Source organism: Giraffa tippelskirchi, chromosome 6 (genome assembly GCF_054371585.1).
Source record: "Giraffa tippelskirchi isolate mGirTip1 chromosome 6, T2T-mGirTip1v1.2.pri, whole genome shotgun sequence".
NCBI lineage: Eukaryota > Metazoa > Chordata > Mammalia > Artiodactyla > Giraffidae > Giraffa > Giraffa tippelskirchi.
This window is the reverse complement of record NC_137280.1, coordinates 8,240,996-8,259,010: the sequence shown is the minus strand read 5'-3', so window position 1 is coordinate 8,259,010 and position 18,015 is coordinate 8,240,996. Positions and strand designations below refer to the sequence as shown.

The window sequence follows — 18,015 nt, the reverse complement described above, 5'->3', positions numbered from 1 at the left end:
TGTCATTTGGTTGGTGCATTTAATCCATTTACATGTAAGGTAATTATCAATATGCATGTTTATATTGCCGTTTTCTTCATTGCTTTAGGCCCATTTTTGTAGGCCTTTTTTCTTCCTTTCATCTTTTGTACTCTTCTCTTGTGTTTCTCACCTAGGGAAGTTCCTTTAGCATTTATTGTAAAGTTGGTTTGTAGTGCTGAATTCTCTTAGCTTTTGTTTGTCTATAAAGCTTTAGATTTCTCCATCAAATCTAAGCAACAGTCTCACTGGGTAGAGTATTCTTGGTTGTAGGCTTTTCCCTTTCATCATTTTAAATATATCCTGCTAGTCCCTTCTGACCTGCAGAGTTTCTTCCAAAAAATCAGCTGATAACCTTATAGATATTCCCTTGTATGTTTTTTGTTGTTTTTATCTTATTGCTTTTAATTTTTTATTTGTATTTAACTTTTGTTAGTTTGATTAGTATGTGACCTGATGTGTTTCTCCTTGGGTTTATCCTGTATGGGACTCTCTGTGCTTCCTGGAGTTGAGTGACTATTTCCTACCCCAATGTTAGGGAATTTTTTGGCTATAGTCTCTCCAAATATTTTTTCAGGCCGTCTCTTTTTCTTCTTCTGGGAGTAGTATAATTTGAATATTGATGCATGTAACACTTCCCAGAGGTCTCTGAGACTGTCCTCATTCTTTTTCATTCTTCTTTTCTTTATTCTGTTCATGGCAATGATTTCCACCGTCTTCCAAGTCACTTATCTATTCTTCTGCCTCAGTTATTCTGCTACTGATTTCCTCTAGTGAATTTTTTCACTTCAGTTATTGTCTTGTTCATCTCCGTTTGTTTGTTCTTTAGTACTTCTAGGTTTTTGGAAAACTTTTCTTGTGTCTTCTTGATCCATGCCTCTGCTCTTTTTCTGAGGTCTTGGATCATCTTTACTATCATTACCTCTGAATTCTTTTTTAGGTAGATTGCCCATCTCCCCTTCATTCAGTTGTTCTTATAGCTTTCTATCTGGCTTCTTCATCTGCAACTTAGTTGTCATCTCATCTTGTCACGCTTATTGTGTTTGTGGTCTCCTTTTCACAGGCTGCAGGATCATATTTCCTCCTGTTTCTGGTGTCTGCCCCCAAAGGTAAGATCACTCCAGAGGCTTGTGTCATTATCCCCTTGATGGGGGGTTTGATTGGTGTTGTGGTGATCAGAGCCCACCATGATATCGAATAGGGCCTCTCCTTTGCTCTGCATTACTGCCCTGTTAGGGGCAGTATCTTCTCCACAGTTGTTGGAGTAGAGGCTCCAGATCTTTCTCTTAGCTGTGATTCTCATCTGCAGTGCAAGGTAGGTGCGATTGGAGCACTCCCACATGGACAGAAGCCACTGAGTATTTCTCCTCTAGAGAGGTCCATCTGTAAATGTGCTCTGCTGCGTCCCCTTTCATCTGTTTATTGGGCTCACGAAGTACACTGCTGTCGGCGCTGCTCTCAGTTCACCTTTGCTTTAAGTATGCCTGAGGTTGGACCTGGTTACTTCCAGGCCTGCAACTGGACCTGGTGACTTCCAGGCCTGCAACTGGACCTGGTGACTTTCAGGCCTGCGACTGGACCTGGTGACTTCCAGGCATTGTTGTCACTCGGACACCAGCACAGCTTCACTGAGGTCAGACCCCAGAACTGAGGAAGTCGCACCCCTGGACGCTCTGCGGGAGCTATGGAGCCCCTGGACACGCTGCAGGAGCTATGGATGCGCTGCGGGAGCTATGGAGCCCCTGAACGCGCTGCGGGAGCTATGGAGCCCCTGGACGCGCTGCGGGAGCTATGCAGGCGGTTCAGACTCCGGTCTGGCTCGGCTCCCAGGTGTGCATGCCCACAGAGCCCACAGCCGCCAGAGTCAGACCAATCCCAGCTGCAGGAGCATTTGTCTTTTCAGGTGTTTCGCAAGTGCTGGATTTAGGATACCACTAGTGGAAGTTTAAATCCACAGTCATGCAACTATGAGGAGAGATTTTAAGTCTTCTTCATTTGTTACATAATCTTTGGGTCTCAGTTGTGGCTTCAACCCCTCCTCTGGGCAAATTTTCTGGTGGGTGGGGGTAGCCATCTATACCACCCCAGGACAGCGTGGCAAGTCCAGACACCCATTGGTGAATTTCCCTAGTAGCAAGAGTTATTTGCATCTCCTGGGATAACAAGGCAGGCTCTAACACCCACTGATGGATTTCCTGGTAGCAAGAGATTTCAGTGCACTCCTGGGACAGCAGGACTGGTCTTAGAGCCCTCTGGCAGAATTTCCACGTGGGCAAAGCTGTCTGCACCTTCCTAGGACACTGGGACAGGTCCTGACATTCACTGGCAGATTTCCTAGTATCAATGCTTTCAATGCAAAGAGGTATCTTTGCATTCCTAGGACAGTGGGGGCAGGACATGGCACCCGCTAAGAGATTTCCTAGTGAATGGAGTTATCTGAGCACTCCCAGGACAGCAGGACGTTTCAGCACCCACTGGAGGATTTCCCAGTTGCAGAAGCTATCTGTGCCCTCCTGGAGCAGTGTGCAGGTCCTGGGGACTGCTGGTGGAATGCCTAGAGACTGGATCTGTCTGCGCCTTCCTGATCAGCAGGGATGGAGCCTGGTGTCTTCCTAAGGGTCTGGAAGGGGCAGTCAGTGCCCAGCATTGGAGCCCGAGGTGGCGGTGGCACCCCCAGCGTTCCCCAGAGCTCCTGTAGGCAGTGTCCTGTTGCCCTGAGTGCTCACAGGGAAGGAAGTTCTTACGGCGTTCCCCACACCTCCCCTCTTGCACCTCTCAGGCTTCTGCCTAGTACACTCTCAGTTGCCAAGACCTGATCTCTCCACGCTGCTTCTGCACCTAACCCTGGTCCTCTACCTGGGACTAAGCTTTGGGAGTCAGATTCAGCACTCAGCTCTCACCCTCACCAAAGAGGTGTATCTCAGGTTGGGAGGTGCATGGTAGAGGTGCCAACCCTCTGGGCAGGTTATTCTCCATCTTGCCTTCCACAGACTCGTTGCTGCTCTCCCTTCTTAAGCTCCCCAACCCCCCCTCCATCCAATATGATCTCTTCGCTAGTGGGGAGACCTCCCAAGGGGTGGGAAACTTTCCTCCTTCACAAGTCTTTCCCCAGGGTGCTGGTCCCATCCCGATCCCTTCTTTTTCTCTTCTGAAAAGACAGCTGAGGTCTTCTGTCAGGGCTCAGCAGCTGGGTTTTTTTGTAAATCTTTCCACTTGTCGATGTATTTTCAATGTTTCTGTGTAGAGAGGTGAACTCCGCTTCCTACTCCTCTGCCATCTTGATCCTGACTCCCTCATTAAACATGATTTTTTATAGCATAGATCCCATAATAAACATAAGGAAGAGGTGAGTATTGAATACGGCTCCTGCATATCCCCACTGAGCATCTTGTCACAGTGTCATACCATGTTGTTTAAGGTCATTAAGGATGGAGCTGTGTCATATTCGTCATACGGCCTCCAGCACTGAGTGTAAATTCTGCAAAGGACAAGTAATGATACCCAGCAGTTAATGAGAATGTACCATGTGCCAGACAAAGTCCTAAGCAATACATCCGCATTATCCCACTTAATCATCACAATCATCTTATGAGGTAGACACTACCACATCAGTTTTCTAAATCAGAGATTGATCAATTTCTTCTGTGAAAGATGAGACAACAAATATTTTAAGATTTGAGGGCATAAAGTGTCCTGTTGAGATACTCACTCTGCTTTTGTTGTGTAGAAGCAGCAGAGATATATGCATATGAATAAGCGTGCCCCATTCTAGTAAAACTATTTACAAAAACAGGAAGTGGGCTGAATTTGGCCCATGAGACCTTGTGTATCAACCAGTGTTTAGATGATACACTAATAGTTAGTTTGATTAAATAATTTGCTCAAGGTCACACAGCTCTCAAAAGGCAAATCTCTGAGATTTGTCAGATTCCCAAACTCCTTTTCCTAACTGCTGTTCTAATTATTGCACAAGTCAACGGGGCTCCTTACATTGTTGTTGTTGTTCAGTCCATCAGATGACTTTTTGTGACCCTGTGGACTGCGTCACACCAGATTCTACTGTCCTCCACTGTCTCCCAGAGTTTGCTCAAATTCATGTCCATTGGATTGATGATGCTATCTAACCATCTTCCTTTACGGTCCAAATCTTACACCTATACGTGACTACTGGAAAAGCCAGCTTTGACTATATGGACATTTGTTGGCCAAGTAATGTCTCTGCCTTTTAATACACCGTCTAGGTTTGCCATAGCTTTTCTTCCAAGGATCAAGAATCTTTTATTTTGATGGCTGCAGTCACCATCTGCAGTGATTTTGGAGCCCAAGAGAATGAAGTCTGTCACTGTTTCCATTGCTTCTCCATTTTTTGGATCATGAGTTTGAAGCCAGTTTTTTAACTCTCTTCTTCCACCCTCATCAAGAGACTCTTTAGTTCCTCTTCACTTTCTTCCATTAGACTGGTATCATAGGCATATCTGAGGTTGTTGTTATCTCTCCCAGCAATATTGACTCCAGCTTGTGATTTATCCATCCTAGCATTCCATATGATATACTCCACATATAAGCTAAATAAGCAGGATGACAATAAACTGCCTTGTCATACTTCTTTTCCAATTTTGAACCAGTTGGGTGTTCCATGTCTTGACCTGCATACATGTTCCTCAGGAGACAGGTAAGGTGATGTGGTATTCCCATCTCTTTAAGAATTTTCCACAGTTTGTTGTGATCTGCACAGTCAAAGGCTTTAGTGTAGTCAATGAAGCAGAAGTTAATGTTTTTCTGGAATTACTTTGCTTTCTCCATGATCCAATGAATGTTGGCAATTTGATCTCTTTTCTTCTGCCTTTTCTAAATGCAACTTGTATGTGTGAAAGTTTTCAGTTTACATACTGCTGAAGACTTGCTTGAAGGATTTTGAGCAAAACCTTGCTAGCATGTGAAATGAGTGCAATTATATGGTAGCTTGAACATCCTTTGGCATTATCTTTCTTTGGGATTGGAATGAAAACTAACCTTTTCCAGTGCTGTGGCCACTGCTGAGATTTCCAAATTTGCTGGCATATTGAGTACAGCACTTTAACAGCATCATCCTTTAGGATTTTAAATAGCTCTGCTGGAATTTCATTACTTCCACTAGCTTTGTTCACAGTAGTGCTTACTTGGACCTTCCCAGGTGGCACAGTGGCAAAGAATCCTCCTGCCAATGCAAGAGACACAAGAGATGTGGGTTTGATTCCTGGGCCAGGAAGATCCCCTGGAACTTGAAATGGACACCTTGGCAACCTACTCTAGTACTCTTGCCTGGAAAATTTCATGGACAGAAGAGACTGCTGGGCTACAGTCCATGAGGTCACAAAGAGCTGGACACAACTGAGCAACTGAACACACTCACACGCAATGTTTCCTAAGGCCCACTTGACTTCAAACTCCAGAATATCTGGCTCTCAGTGAGTGACCACACCATGGTGGTTATCTGGGTTATTAAAACCTCTATTTTTAGTTCATCTGTGTCACCTCTTGTCACCTGTTCTTAATCTCTTCTGCTTCTGTTATGTCCTTGCCTTTTCTGTCCTTTATTGTGCCCATCCTTGCATGAAACATGGGAGACCTGTGTTCAATTGCTGGGTTGGGAAGATCCCCTGGAGAAGGGAAAGGCTACCCACTCCAGTATTCTAGCCTGGAGAATTCCATGGTCTGTATAGTCCACGGGGTTGCAAAGAGTCGGACATGACTGAGTGACTTTCACTTTCACTTTTGTGTGAAATATTCCCTTGATAGCTCCAATTTTCCTGAGGAGGTCTCTAGCCATTCCCATTTTAGAGAATCTCTAGTTGTTCTCTATTTCTTTGCATTGTTCATTTAATAAGGCCTCCCTTATCTCTCCTTGCTATCTCTGGAACTCGGGAACTAAAGCAGATTGACTGTGTTCTCTCTAGCCTAAGATGGAGAACCTCTATACAGTCAGCAAATAAAGTCCTGGAGCTGACTGAGGCTCAGGTATCAGCTTCTTATTGCAAAATTAAGTCCTAAATTGGAGAAAGTAGGAAAAACCACACGGCCATTCAGGCACGACCTAAATCAAATTCCTTATGATTATACAGTGGAGGTGATGAATAGATTTAAGGGATTAGATTTGGTAGACAGAGTTCCTGAAGAACTCTGGACAGAAGTTTATAACATTATATAGGAGGCAGTGACCAAAACCATCCCAAAGAAAAAGAAATGAAAGACCGCAAAGCAGTTGTCTGAGGAGGCTTTACAAATATCTGAGGAAAGAAGAGAAGAAAAGGCTAGGGAAAAAGGGACTCTTGTATATATGTTGAAATAAATAAAAATTTCCATTATTGTGTTCATGTCGCAAGAGAAAAAAATGCGTTTTCAGCATATGGTCAGAGTTTCTGAATCCTATTCTCAACTTAGAATGAAAAATTAATCAAGTTGGGATCAGTAACCCTCTGCATTCTGCTTTAATGGTATATCCAGTAGGAAAGACCAGTTGTTAAGAAAAACAGACCTAGACTTTGGGCTCTATTTTCCACTATTTGGATTCTCATCTGTAGGAACCTCACCTTAATTCACTTTTTGTTTAGAGGATAATGGCTTTACAATGTTGTGGTGATCTCTGCTGTACATCAATGTGAATTAGCCATAATTATATATATATATATATATAACTATATATAACTGTATATAACTATATATATATATATGCAAGAGAGCCTTCCCCTCCCACCATTCCACCCCTCTATATTGTCACAGAGTCTCCGGCTGGACTCCCTACGTTATACAGCAGCTTCCCACTAGTTATCTGTTGTACACATGATGGTGTATGTATGTCAATGCTACTTTCTCAATTTGTCCTACTCTCTCCTTCCCCTGTCATGTCCACTAGACCATTCTCTATGTCTGCATCTCCTTTCTCCTCTGTAAATAGGTTCGTAAGTACTATTTTTCTAGATTTCATATATATGCATTTTAATTCACTTTCACTTCCTTCAGGCTTTGACTGTGCATGAATGCCTTTGACTTTCCAGGCTTGTGAAATCATAAACCTAGTCACATTTCCATTACTAGAAGAAATTCAAATAATCCATCAACTAACTGTTTTTCTCTCTCAAATTTTGTAGTTATGAAAGACTAACAATGTTTTTTCACACTTTGCTGAAAAAAAATGCTTCCCAGCTGCAATACTGTCTTCTAATTTTTAACCAAAAATACATAGAATGAGGAATAAAAATTGCTGACCCATCTTAGACTGACTGTGCCTGAAATAATGGCATTACTAAGATGATTCAAGTTTTATTTTCCATAAACTGGAGGAATGAATAGCTGCAGTTGTTGTTACTCATAATTCAGAGCTGGCTGGTATTTAAAAAAAAAAAAAAAAAGACATGTGGCATCCGGAAAATGTAATTAATTTGATGGTATAAGCCTTCATAAATTATCAAGTATTCCCAATAGCAGCCATGGAAAACTTAGAGAGAACATGAGCTGCCTTTAAATTACTTAGTTTGCTCGCACCAGAATTATTTTAAGGTGGTTGAGTTGCTGTTAGTATTAAAAGATATTGGAATTATTGCTACCATTAATGGCTGACTCCACCTTTAAATAAGGTGATGGAGATTTGGAGTCACACACAAGTCAGCGTCAGTGTCTCAAGGCTGTCATTCTTCTCTCTAATGAACTGCAGCTTACAGAAATTAATTATGGGGGAAAGGTTGCTGTTACCCCCACCAGGAATGAAGCTTCCAGATTCCAAATCAAGTGTTGCTGGAGAGGAGGTGCAGAGGCTCCACCTCCGAAGGCTCTGCACACATTGTGCTCATTCTGCCATGAACAAGCAGCACGCTTGACTGCACCGTGGGAGAACAATGACTCAAGGAAGGGGTTTTTAATATTCACAATGAGTATGAAAAGCAGTCCCAGAAAGACAGAACAATTCAGTGGCTAGAACAATTTTTTAGGGTCAGAATAGAAGGTTCTGGGCCAGGGGCTCTGGGTGACCATAAATCTACTTTTGAATACCTACATGGTATTTGCAAACTAAACAAGGTGATATCTGACCTTTCCAATTTGTCTAGAAAGTGTATGTAAAATGTATGTTAAAATATGCATATTTGAAGTGAACATAATGTAAAGCGTAATTCTATCTTCTAAAATTAAAAAAAAAGACATTTATTGTCTGTGAAGTATTTAGGTGAAATCTGAAGACCAACTCTCTTACCCTTTGATACTTGGCTGTTGGAGAAAAACAAACAAGCAAACAAAAAGTTTCTCCTATTCAGAGATGAATAGCTAGCCTTGGGAAGAAGTTAATGGAATTTGTTATCCTGGAGGTATTAAGGGCTAAGCTGTCTGCTCAATATTTGTCCTTTTATGGGAGGTTCAAGGGTCTCCATGAAGTTCTAGCACTAGGTAGTTTTGAGGTCCTTTGTATTCCCGTGATTCTTTCATTACTTCAGTTCAGTTCAGTAATTAGAAGTATGAATTATGTGATTTAGGTCAAAAAGTTAAAATCATAAGAGATCATTCTCAATATCATCCAAAATGTTTTCTAAGTGGGGATAGGAGACAAAGACTAGAAATAAACCAGCCTGCATTAGAGTAGAAGTTTGAAGACTTCGGAATGAAACTGGCCATTTTCCAACTTCACAAGTGCCTACAGCTGACTTCCAGGCTATTTTACAGAAATATCCTCATCCTTCCACTTGCTGGAAAAGAGGGAACAGAGAAGTAAATCTTGTGGATCAGTTCCTCGAGATGAGGAGCTAGGAATGAGGAACACTGATTTTAAGATTATTTATTATTAACATGCGTCCTATTCACTGGCAATATTAGAACTGTGAGAGTGCGAAACTCTGAAAATACTAAAAAATATATTTTTTAAAATAAAAATGCCACAACTACTGACTTGAATGTTTGATGAAAAAATTTTGGTTCTACTCATTATATTTTTGCTTATGACAATTATGTGTTAGTCACTCAGCCATGTCTGACTCTTGGGACCCCATGGACTGTAGCCCACCAGGCTCCTCTGTCCGTGAAATTCTCCTGGCAAGAATACTGGAGTGGCTTGCCATTTCCTTCTCCAGGGGATCTTCACGACCCAGGGATAGAACCTGGATCCCCAGCATTGCAGGCAGATTCTTTACCATTTGAGCCACCAGGGAAGCCCCCTATGACAATTATAGGATATACTAAATTAGATAGTAGTATTAATGTCTTTAAAAAAATCACACTTGGAATACACAAAGAATAAAAGCATCCAATTGTAAAAATGCATTTCTTCTGCAAAAAGAAGACAAAAGAAGGTCAAACTGTTACCAAAGGCTCTGCCATCAGATATACAGGTCTACTGTGATCAAAGTGTAGTGATGAATCACAGGCATATCTCCAACAGGGTCTGCAAGCTCATGATGCTGAGAGCAGCTACTGAGGATACCTGCAGAAAATACAACCATTTATCTATCTACCTATTGCTACCTATCTATCGATCTATCTATCACCTATTAGTGCATAGACTGATCCATTGATCTGTCGATCTATATCTATTTATTACAATTTGTGGACCCAGCCCCCTTGACACAGGTCACTCATCAGGCATTGTGCTCTTGTTCAACAGTTTAGAAGTTCAGTCTGAGCAGTTAGTTGACAGTGAAAGCCCTTCCAGTTTGTCATAAGAAGCTCAGAAAACATTGAAAAATATTATTTAGTTTTCTTTGTTTTGTTTAAATAAAGCACACATAAATTATCAAAATTTTCTTCTCTCATTTAATACAAAATGTCCATTTACAAACCAACATAAAGATCAAGGAAAAGTAATAAAATGACATTTAAATTATAGAAAATAAAGGGACCCTTCTTGGGTATCATGAGGAATTAAAGGCAAAAAGGCAATTTGCATCCTCTGTTGGAGGAAGGGAATATCCGCTAAATGATCTTAAATAATGCCGCATTGACCCTGATACATATTTAACTAAAGTAAGTGCTCAGTCACTAAGTTGTTTCAACTCTGTGATCCCACAGACTGTAGCCCACCAGGTTCCTCTGTCCATGGGATTTCCCAGGCAAGAATACTTTAACGGGTTGCCTTTTCCGCCTCCAGGGGATCTTCCCAACCCAGGAATTGAACTGTCTTCTGTGTCTCCACTGAGCCACCTGGGAAGCCCAGCGAAAATGAATCCATACAGTAAAAAATATGAAGAAAGGATTGATCAATCTACTGAAAGAAAATTTATGCAAAGAGCAAAGCAGCTAAAGAAGTTGCCCAAACTGCTCAATTTAGTAAAATATGAAGATTTTGTTACAGTTTTCTATGTCTCTGTAGAGAATAGCTTCATTTTTACAGTTCTTCCGAAGAAGTACTTTAGGGAATTGATGCAGATGGAAGAGAATGGATAATTCCTCCATCCGGCATGGAACACATGAGTCCCACCAGGAGTGAGAACCACAAGCAAACCCCAGATCAGAACTGGGGAAACTCAAGTGCAAGCTCCTCACTCTACAGATAAGGACATTAATGTTCAGAGAAGCAAAAATCACACTTCCTAAACTTTAACATTTGTAGAAATCTTCTTAAAATCTTAAGGCTTCCCTGGTGGCTCAGACAGTAAAGAGTCTGCCTGCAATGCAGGAGACCCGAGTTCAATCCCTGGGTCAGGAAGATCCCCTGGAGAAAGAAATGTCAATCCACTCCAGTATTCTTGCCTGGAAAATCCCATGGATGGAGGAGCTTGGTGGGCTACAGTCCTTGGGATCGCAAAGAGTTGGACACGACTGAGGGACTGACACTTTCACTTTTCTTAAAATCTAATTAAAATAATCATTCTGATCTGGTCTGGAAGGGGACTGGAATTTACATTTCCTACAAATACCCAAGTTGTTGCTATTTCTGCTCAAGGATTTCTGCATCTCAGTTACTAGAAGAAGTGGGGCCTGGCTTTATGAAATAATTAATTCTCTTGTCAAATATGAGTAATAGCAGTTTGCATTTAAAATTATTGATCAAAGGTATGTTTCATTCTCCTCACTTATTTAGGTGATAAAAACGGGATTCTGCAACAGTCTTCTATGGGCTTTCATCCCCATTTTGTCACTTACTCCTATGTGACTTTGGGCAACTTTTCTGCCTTCTCTATGTCTCAACTTCCTTGATTATAAATAGTGTTGATAATATATACTACATAGAGGCTGGGTCTTCTGGGTGGTGGTTTTCTTCAACCTCAAGTAAATAACAGTGCCTGGCATGTGCTACCACTCAAAAAATGTTAGATTTACTATTAAAGAAGAATGGAGTCTGACTGATTTGACAGGTACAAAATCTGAGGTTTAGAAGAAAAGAAGAGCAGGCTCAGAATCAACATCTTTTGTTGCCACTTGCGACGCTAAGAGAGAGAAAACTTCAAAAAGCATATTATCAACTTTTTCCAGAGTGGGAAGAAAAATTGCATGTGCTGAACACTGATTTTGCCTCAGGCACCAAATGCTAACACCTTTAACTTTCTTAACAGCCCTCCTGTGGAACTGCACTGTTTCAGAGAGCAAAACCAAGACACACACATTAATTGACTGACTGTGAGACCCATAGCTACAAACACGACAGGAGTAGGGTTTGGTCTCAGCTTTCTTGAGTCTAAAACATATGTAAGGGCACTCAGTGTGAGCCCATGGGACAGAGGTGAGGAAGAGCCTGGATCCAGCTTAGTAAGGAAAGGCTTCTGGACCCTACATGTCTCCCCCCTAATATCCCACAAGTCAGTCAGACACTGGCGACTGGTCAGCCAACACTTCAAAACTTGTGGGGGAACAAGACAGCAGAGTATTCTCTCTCACACCAAAAATCAAGTCACTTTTCCTTTGACTGACTTAAGAATCTTTTTCTGTTTTAGATGCTAGAAAAGAGGGAAAATGAGTGAAAGATTCGATATTATCCTTTCCCTCAAGGGCTTCCCTGGTGGCTCCGATGGTAAAGAATTCACCTGCAATGTGGGAGACCTGGGTTTGTGATCCCTGGGTTGGGAAGATCCCCTGGAGGAGGGAATGACTACCCACTCCAGGATTCTGGCCTGGAGAATCCCATGGACAGAGGAGCCTGGCTGGCTACAGTCCATGTGGTTGCAAAGAGTCGGACGCAACTGAGAGACTCTCACTTCACTTCAAGGGCTTCAGGGTTTTATTTGGTCTCTCTCTTTCCCGCCTCTCTATTTTTCATTTTCCTTTTAAGGAATACTACCATCACATCCCCATATTAGTCTTTACTCTTGACTAAGCAGTTACAGAACTTATTCCCTCTCTGAGTCACCACCAATAATAAACCAAAAGGATTAGTGGGAAATTTGGAATTTACTGGTGATTTCACTGTAGAGATGGAAGAGAAGATTTACATTGGAAGCACCACAGCAAACTGCTTAAAATCATCCTTCTACATACAGTACTACAAAGAGGGGTCGTTGGCCCCCAATTCTTACCTCAGTGTAGCCCTCACATTTGCTGATTTACTCCTCCCTCCAATGGCCCCTCAACCTTGCCCGTTCCCTTGAGCAAAGCCACCTGGGCTCCTTCCTCAGACTGACATGTTCATATCCACCCTAGAGCAAAGCACAGTCTTTGATTACCAGCCCTCGCCTTTCTCAGAAGGCGGTGGAGTGCGGTAGCAAGAAGCTTACTGGCCGGTCACAAAGTTAAAAGTAGCACTGCTGGGTGCCAGACAGACACGATGCTCGAAATAAAGGCAGTATCCTTTTCCATGTACAGTTTGATAGGAAGGTAGTCATTGACTCGGTGACTACGGGAGCTGTAGGAGCTGTGACAGGAAGACTGAACATTGTTCAAAGGGAAAGTCTTTGTCAGGAAGAGCTTCCGGAGGGAAGAATAACTCAGCTGCAAACTGAAGGACATGGTAGAATAGCCCGCATGAGGAAATGGAGGAAGGAGAGTTCCGGGTACAAGGAACACGGGGGCAGAGCCCTCTGGCAGGAAAAAGCCCAACATGTTCTCATTCCTTGGTTCTCCAGGGAAGGACGCTTTTCCTTCTCATATCCCTTGCTCACCAACTAGCAGCTGACCAGATGTCATAAGAGACTTCAAAGCCCTCAAGGGATCCTCCAGAGAAATATTAACCAGCCATTCTGATCCAGAGAGATACCGTGGTACCTCTCTGAACATTATATCATCCTTAATCTATTGACATACTTCTATGTCTTAATGTGTATGTATAATAATTTATCCTCGAAGGTAACAGGGAGTAAAAACTATAAGTGCTGCTTGCTAAAAAGCTATAAGAATTCATATGTGTATTTTGCTGAGTGTATACTGTTTGCATAAATCACAAAGGCATATTTTTATTGCAACAATTCAAAACACTGCTGTATACATGATTGCAGTTCCAAGTAATTAATGGGATAATCAAATATACCAGGAGTTTTATTTAGAGGTCTCTGTGATCTCTCAGGTCTAAAATCTATCAAAATATTCAGAAGTTTGAAAATCTGGAATTCTTCAAAATAATTTTGCAGGATCACATCATTTTTAAATCTCGGTCCCTGTCACTCTGATCTCTTCATTTGCTTCTTTTTCATAAAAAGACAAGGTAAACCAAAGATTTCTCCACTGTCTGCCCTAGATCCACTCACTACTGTTCTCTCTCTGCCCTGTACCTGTCTCACATGTAAGCTTCATAAGAATGTGGAATTCTGTTTGATAAACTTTGGCTGAATTGAAACCTGTTAAACTGAATTTTAACATTCCCTAAGCATCAGCATTTTTGTTTATTAGGACTCGAGTAAGCATGAATCTCCACAGGGGCAGAAAGAAGAATTGTGACTATTCTTCAATAACAGAATGATGAAATTAGCCAAATAATATTTCACTTGTATCAAGTATCTAATTCAGTGATATTTTAAAAAAATATGTGTAAATCAGCAATTTGTTCAGCTGAAATAGCCTCCTGCTTTAGTTCAAGGGTAATACTGTTAACACATGAATCAGATTGTCCTGATTCCTTTAATTTTCCTCACAGATCATTTTTACTAAAATAAAATTTAAATCTCTAAAATTAAAAAAAAAAAAAGAATGTGGAATTTTGTCAGTTTTGCTCCCTCTGGTATCCCTAGATTCTATTGCAGTGCTTGTAGATCATTACTTGACAAGGAATCTAACAACTGAGAACTGAAATTGCCCTGCCTTAAGTCATTAGTAAATCTAAATGCCTAGGCCCTTCTCTTTACCTCTCATAGTACCCTAAGATGCTTTTGAATAAAAATAGCCCCAAGATTTTATTCACTTTCACATGTATATAAATGCACAAATATTCCAATCATCATTATATTGTAATGACTATGTTTTACTTGTCTTCTCTCTCTTTTACTGGATAATAAACTCTTGGAGAGCAAATATTTCTGATTCAATTCTGATTACTTCTATCACCTAGAACAGCACCTGGAACATCACAGACAATGACTGGTTCCTGAATTTTTACGGGAAAACAAAAATGAGAGCTAGAGTTAATATAAAATATAAACTAGATTCACCTTTTCTTGCTAAACAGGTAACACCATCAGCCGTCCTTGCTAAAACCCTATTGTTGCAGGTCATTCTATGTATCTGGAACACCACAGTGCTACTAAAGATTTTCATTCTGATGTCTCAATAGTTGACATTTATAGCTGCAGGCAGAAGGAGGGCATGGTGGAGAAGTGACTGGGCTTCCTTTCCATTGATTATGTCCTCCAGCAGCATGACCATTTTCTTCAGGATGGCAGGTGACACAAACATTTTGCTGCTCAGCAGGGAGTGTTGGCTTTTTGCTCCAGACCTCTGTGATGCCGGTGGATGCAGCTGAGGGAGAGCCTGTTTCCTCCGCAAAGGTTTCAACTGATTACAGAGTTCCCACAGGGCCAGTGCTAGAGAGGCCCTCGGGACTGACTGTGGCCAACTTTCTCATTTATAGGTTTCCCTTTCCGTGATGCCTGACATTTTTAAGACTGATCTGGCAAATAATCTGTGAAGACAGCCTCCAGAGAAGAGCTCATATTAAGTAACTATAAGAGGATGAGTTTATAGGGAATTTTTCTTTAGCCCATAACAAGTTGTCTCGTTTTACCCTCTCAATGAATGTTCCTTTCCTGTAAAGCATAGAGTGATTCCCAACCCTGTTTTCCAGCTAAAGAAACAGAAGTACATGAAACAAACTGTGCTTCTGACTAAATGAGACTAAGAGCTAGGTGTTCTGATTTTCAGCTGGAGACTGGTTCACTTTAAGACTCAGAGATAAATGATGATTTTTGAAAACATGATGACAGCATTTTTTAAAGAAACCAAACATAAATAAAGGTACAAGAAGTCAGGAATCATTTCTTACTTTCTTCAAATTGAAAACCTAAGCTTCCTATATCTGATAAGGCCCTTTTCTGAATTCTTATTCTTCCCTATTAAAAATTTTGAAAAGTCATGTTCAAAGGATTCCACTCTTAAAGGGTTCATATAAAATCTCACATGCTCTGGGACACAGGGAAGAAGTATCAATAGTAATTTGAAAGGACCCTGAGTCAGACTTGCCTGCTGATCTTGGAGAGCTTCCTGAGAGAGGAGGCAGCTGAAGCTTACCCTGGGGACATAGACACTGGTGGCAGCCATTTTGGGACTCTCGTTCTGTGTGAACACTAGTGTAGCAAGCGCCATTTTGTAATTCTCTCTCCAGCTTATTAACACCAGGATTCAACTCCTCCCAGCCACTGGTCAGTGCCAGTATTGGAACACCTGACACCAAGCAACTAGTCATGTGGAGACACAGCCTCACCCACTAGCAGTCCTGATGCCATAAGATCTTCTGAACCCACAGCCACCCCAGGACACAATCCTGTCCACCAGGGCATCCAGAACATGCTCCATAACCCATTGCAAAGACCCGAGTCCCAGCTCTCCCAGGGCCCTGCAGTCAGAGACCCTGGAATCAGCTCTGCCCATCAGAGGGCTGGCCTTAGTCCCAGGACCAGCCTCACCCGTTACTGAGCCAGGCATCAGCCCTGGAATTCCTCGGCTCTGCCCCACATCGATAGGCCATGACACTAACTCCAAGATGCCCGTGGCTCTGCAACCAGAGACACCAGGACCCAGCTATGCTTACCAATGAGCTGGCACTGGTTCTGGGACCTCCTGCCCACCAGTGGGCTGACATAGGGCCCCTGGGCCTTGCAGCCAGAGATGCCAGGATCCAGCTTCACTCACTGCTGAGTAGGCAACAGGCCTGGCCCATCCTGCTGGGTGGACACCAGCCCCAGGCCCATCACAGCACCACAGCCTGAAGGTCAGGACCCAGCCCACCAACCAGCAGACTGTCAACAGACCCAAGAACACCTGGTCCTGGGTCTGCCTACAGCAGGCCAGCTCCATCTCTGGAAGACTTTTGGACCTTCAGCCAGTGGCTAGTTTGTCAACACCAGTTTTGGGATCCCCAGATTTCTACAGGCAAAGATCCTGGGACCTAGCCCCACCTACCAGTGAGCTAGCACTAGCTTACACACATTTTTTTTACTTCAGACTTACCTGTTGTGTTGGTCATTCAGTTGTGTCTGACTCTTTGTGACTCCGTGATGCAAATAGACAAATTATTAGGAAAGACCCTGATGCTGAGAAAGATTGAAGGTGGGAGGAGAAGGGGACGACAGAGGATGAGATGGTTGGATGGCATCACTGACTCGATGGACATGAGTTTGAGTAATTCTGGGAGTTGGTGACGGACAGGGAGGCCTGGTCTGCTGCAGTCCATGGGGTCGCAAAGAGTCAGACATGACTGAGCAACTGAAGTGAACTGAACTGAACTGAAAACACACCAGCTCAGTTAGCCTTACAATCTGTGGACATTTTTGTTGTTTTATTGTAAAGGAATAACAAGGTAAGATTCATTATCTCAGCAGTTCAATGACCTCATTATAGCCCAAGTTATTTCTGTCTTTGTAATCAGCCATCTTGGTGGGTCTACTTTTATCCTGAGATTAGCTTCCTCCTTGATCACAGGATGGCTGCCCCAATTCCAGGTATCCAGTGGAAGAAGAGAGATTTATTTAGTTCTTTTCAAAAATGAGGGACATTTCCAAAGAAGATTTCAGTGAGACTTCACCACAAATTTGGTTATATCTGATTCCATGTGCATCCTTAAATCAATATTTGCCTGTAATTAGGAGGAGTTTTGGCAACGTTTATCCGTAATTCGAAGACAGTAATGGAATTAGATGGAGTATCCCTTGTTTGGCAACCAACAATGTCTGTTAAGTCCTGGAGCCAAATTTAGAACCAGTGCTGAATGATTATCTTCCAGTTGTCATTTGGAGTCCAGTGACCTCCCTGCTCTTATTTTCTACCATTCTTATCCTCTTGCACTTTACTTAAGCCATCTTCTCAAACACATCAAGAAAATTTCCATCTCAGGGCCATCCTGTTTGTTTCTTGTCTCCTTCAGATCTTTGTTCAAATGTTATCTCCTCAAATATTCCCCTATTCTTAACCATCCAGTAAAAAATTAGCACCTGGTTTCCCTGGTGGCTCAGTTGTAGAAGATTGCTCCTGCATTGCTGGAGACCCAGGCTCAATCCCTGGGTCAGGAAGATCCCCTGGAGGAGGAAATGGCAACCCACTCCAGTATTCTTGCCTGGAAAATTCCATGGACAGAGGAGCCTGGTGAGCTACAGTCCGTGAGGTCACAAAGAATTGGACACAACTTAGCAACTAAACCACAGCCACCACCACACAGAAAACAGAGTAGAGGTTACCAGAGGAGAATAAAGAAGAGGGTGGAATGGGTAAAGGGGATCAACCAATGGCAATAAATGGAAACTACATATTTGGTGGTGAACGCACTGTAAGGTATATAGAAGTAGAAATATAATGTTATAAGCCAGTGTTATCTCAGCAAATATAAAATTGAAAAAGAAATTAGCCCACCACCACTTTCCATCCCCTTACTTATCATTATTTCTCTTCATTGTACTTATCTATTTGACT

At 42.2% G+C, this 18,015-nt stretch overlaps 1 long non-coding RNA gene across 1 annotated transcript; it reads right to left on the bottom strand.

Annotated features, from left to right (window-relative positions):
• Positions 1–684: 684 nt before the first annotated feature.
• LOC145509008 (uncharacterized) lies at positions 685–16,528 on the bottom strand. Its single transcript, XR_014055780.1, has 5 exons — positions 16,142–16,528; positions 9,343–9,460; positions 8,613–8,729; positions 4,009–5,215; positions 685–3,496 (listed from the first exon to the last, which is right to left on the bottom strand). It is a non-coding gene; the product is annotated as an uncharacterized LOC145509008 (long non-coding RNA).
• Between the last annotated feature and the right edge of the window lie 1,487 nt (positions 16,529–18,015).